The 4,293-nt window shown below is 40.5% G+C and overlaps 1 pseudogene; it reads left to right on the forward strand.

Moving 5' to 3' along the window:
• Nucleotides 1-2,276: 2,276 nt before the first annotated feature.
• Nucleotides 2,277-2,626, forward strand: LOC122548636 (annotated as a pseudogene).
• Nucleotides 2,627-4,293: the final 1,667 nt, after the last annotated feature.

Raw genomic sequence — 4,293 nt, forward strand, 5'->3', positions numbered from 1 at the left:
GAAGTTCTCCTCCTGTCGCTACAATAATTTCTCTTAGCCGATCACACATGTTGTCAGGTGCCTAATTCGTATTGCAGCAGAATGTACACAAACCAAGCAACTCACAATCCTAATGTCCCCCTGTTCTTGCTGGAGCAAGTGTCCAGTTAAATCGCTGAGATATCTTTTCTGTAAGGGATTTAGCCCCTGGGAGTAGCCTTGTAATGATGCCATGGATTCGTTTCTCAAACGGCTTAAATAGAACACTGTGAATTGGGTTAGTCAGATAGATAAAAGAAGGAAGGCTGTTAGAATGTAGGTAAGTTTATTAACAATATAACAATAAGTTCTGCTTCTGCTATATTGACATGTGTCATTGTAAATAGTATTAACATGCAATGAAGAGAATCTTACAAAGGCTTAAGCTTGAAGACTATTCTTGGATTTTGTCTTCTTCTCCACTAGTCTGCTTTGAATTCAAACATTTAGATGTGGCCTTAAAACCACACAAAAAAGCATCCTGACAGGCCTCATTGGGATGGATGCTGAAAGAATGTCCCATGTGGGAAAGACTAAAACTAGAAGAAGGGTCTTACCATTTTTAATAGAAACAAGGTGAGTTTATTTTCTTCAGAGGGTCATGAATCTTCAAAGAACAGTGGAGACAGAGCCATTGAACTTTTTTTAGGCAGAGATAAATTCCTGACCAACAATGAAGTGAAAGGATATGGGGAGTGTTGACAAGAAAGTGAATTATGGTCCCTGGAGTTGGTGGAGTCTAATGACACACCCGGGGATCAAAGTCGTCCAAGTTCACAAACTCGCCTGTTGCCAGTGGTAATTGACAACCCGGCCCCAGAACTCTGCTTGACAGTTTAAGCTGAGTCAAAACAGTGTCTGATAGAAATTTAATAAATCTTCCCTAATTCCCAAATCCATCCCTGTTGGAAATAAACCCAGTATTATTTTCCTATTGCTTTAATTGTTACCCATCTTCACTACTTGGATTGATCGATTTTGGGGCTGATTGGTGAAGAGATCTTCACAGGGAGATTTTAACTGAAAAGAGAGAATGAGGATTTTCTCCCCCTGTAGATGAAAGAACATGAAGGGGAAATTGGAACGAGTTCTTCAAAACTCTAGAGGTCTTAACAATGTCAAAAAAGCTGAGGTTGATGGAGTGGGTATTAGGGAGGACTGAAGCAGTAGTTATTAAGGGAAAGGTAACAGTTTTGATTCGTAGGTTCATTGAAAATAAGTGCAGGAGTGGGCCATTCAACCAACTGAGCCTGCACTGCCATTCATAGAGTCATAGAGATGTACAGCATGGAAACAGACCCTTCGGTCCAACCTGTCCATGCCGAATATGATCATGGCTGACCATGCAATTTCAGTATCCTGCTCTCACTTTCTCTCCTTATCTCTTGATCCCTTTAGGAGCAAGGGCCATGTCCAACTCCCTCTTGAATATATCTAATGAACTAGCCCCAACATCTTTCTGTGGTAGAGAATTCTACAGGTTCACAACGCTGAGTGAAAAATTCTTCCTCATCTTAGTTCTGAATAGCTTATTGCATTTATTTAACTGTGAGCCCTCATTCTGGACTTCCTGAACAGAGCAAACACTCTTCCTGCATCTAGCCTGTCCAATCCCATTAGGATTCTATATGTTTCTATGCGATTCCCCCCCCCGCCCCCACCCCCATTCTTCTATATTTTAGTGAGTACAAGCCCAGTCAATGCAGTCTTTCTTCATATGTCAGTCTTGCCATCATGAGAATCAGTTTGATGAACATTCACTAGATTCCCTCAATAGTAAAAATGTCCTTCCTCAGACTAGGAGACCAAAACTGCACAAAAGTGCACACCTGGCCAGCGGCAGGTGAAGCAGTTGCTGAATGTGTAGTAGTGGGTAGATGGGCATAAGAGAACATTGCAGTTGGCTTGACAGTGATTATTGGGTTGGAAAATACCTCATGAAAATAATTAGATTTTGAAATCTCGTTTAGCGTTTGCTGCCTGAGGACTATTTGGCTGCAAATGGGCCTCACAGAAAACTGTAATGGCACAGATTGGGGGCCTCAAGCAGACATTAGACTTCTTCATTATGTATGAGAAAGAACCAAAGTTTCTTTCAGGCACAGGCACTATTCACGTTCTGAGTGTGCTTCTTGACAGCGATGTTGGAGGCTTTGTTAACCTCTGAGAAGCAGATGCTACAAGTCTGAAGTTCTTGATAGAGGTACATCAACCCTTTTTTTGTTACATTTTCTCCAAGTGTTTGGTACACGTAAGAGATGAGTGATACTGTGACCATCAAAACCAATATGTTAGGACAAATCACTTGCTTCAACACGAGAAAACAGTTGTCAATATTCTCCGCCCTGCAAACCTCAGTTTTTGAGTCAGAAATTAGGAAGAACTGGCAAGGATGTACAAGACGATGCCAGGTGTCATGTTTGTTTTTGGCTTCAGGGTGCAATTTGCTGGTGGTAGAACAAAAGGAGTTGCCATGGTCTACAATTCCTTAGATTATGCTCAGAAGAATGAATTTAAATACAAGCTGGCAAGACACGGTCTGTTGGAGAAGAAGAAAGTTTCCAGGAAGCAGCAAAAGGGATGCAAGAGCAAAATGAACAAAGTTTGAGTACAGACATGGCTAATGTTGACACTGGCACCAAGTAACATAGGAAATACATTGAAAGTTCCTTTAAATGCTAAATAAACTATGGATCACAACCTGTCCCCAAATGTGTTCTATTAATAAAAAAAAATCACACTGTTCAATGTGATCAGATAGGTGCCTCAGCTATAATACTGTGCGTTGTTTCTGCAATCTTTTCTTTTCAGCACACTGGGCTCATCATTATAGATTTTAAAGAGCTCTACAGATTCCACAAAGTTGCATTTATTTGTGGAATTTAATTTATTATCATTAATATTTAATGGCATGGACTACAGGGTGTGGCACTAAGTAGACAAAGTCATGTAAAAGACTCATGGAATGTGCCTTTTAACACAAGGGTATTGGAAGCAAATGAGGAATGAAGCTTCATTGTATTAGAGCCTTGATCAGACTCCATCTGGAGGAGCTGTATTCAGTTTTGGAATACTCCACAAACTTGACTCTGAATCACAGTTGCTTGTCATTGTATTTACCCATTTAATCCACATTGACGTTTTTGTCTTTGATCTGCTAGAGTGTTTCAGAGAAGGTCAACACAATCTCAATCTTTCAACTGAACTCTCTTCAAACTTCTAGACACCACATTGAGATTGTTGGATTCAGATAACAACATTTGCCTCCATCTGGGTTTGTGTGATTTTAGTTTTTTTATTTTATTGTTTTGCTGGCTTGTTCTTTTCTTGCTTTCTTCCTTTATTCCTTCATGTTACAGTCAGATGATTTTTAAGCAGCTATTCACCTCTAATTGAGACACAACTGTTCTTTGTTCACAATATCTATTACTTTTCTCTTTGGCTTGTGCATCATGAAATCTTTTATTTGCCTGCTCCTGGCCTCCACCTTTCCACAGATCGTCTTCTTCCTTCTTCACCTTGGTCTCATCTGGAATGTTATGATCCCAGCTGATATTATTATTCACAAGTCATATCCCAGACTGAAATCTCAATTTGATACATCATGTTTTATTTGTTTTTTTTAAATAAATTCACCTCTAACTAAGGCAGAAGAGCAAAAGTTTGTTTCAATAATGAAACAGATGTATATCCAGCAAAATAAGTGAATATAAATCAGAGTAAATTAATCCATTTAGTTATAGTATGAATTTTAAAGTATTAGACACACAGTAAAAACATAATCCTGTTAATCCCAAACAATTGATGGTGCAGGCATGTCATGGAGTGTTAGGGTTTCTGAACCCATATGCTCCACGTGGGCTGCATCCTTCCCTCTCTCCTTTTCTGTCTTTTTTTTCCCTATTTCCTTTTCTTTCATCTTTTGAGATTGAAGGACATCAGCAGCAGTGGTGGCAGTGCCAGGAGTGAGGACTCCTGGCTTCGGCATGCCTGGACCCTCGACTTGTGAATCCATTTGCCCCCCAGTAGTGACAGAGCTTGGTGCCCAGATAGTGTCTGTGTTAGGCCCACAACAGGGACAGATATGTCATTAGTTGTAGCAGTGTTTAATGTTCGGTAGGTCATCGCATGTGGTGGAACTTCGTGCCCACAGCATGGCTCCATTCTTTATGTAGTCTAAGGTTGAATTCAGCACAGACTGGAAGTGAGGTCCCATTAAGGACTGGAGGCAAGGCCCAGTGCAGACTGGAGGTGAGGCCAGGCACGGACTGGAAG

Source organism: Chiloscyllium plagiosum, chromosome 3 (genome assembly GCF_004010195.1).
Source record: "Chiloscyllium plagiosum isolate BGI_BamShark_2017 chromosome 3, ASM401019v2, whole genome shotgun sequence".
Lineage (NCBI taxonomy): Eukaryota > Metazoa > Chordata > Chondrichthyes > Orectolobiformes > Hemiscylliidae > Chiloscyllium > Chiloscyllium plagiosum.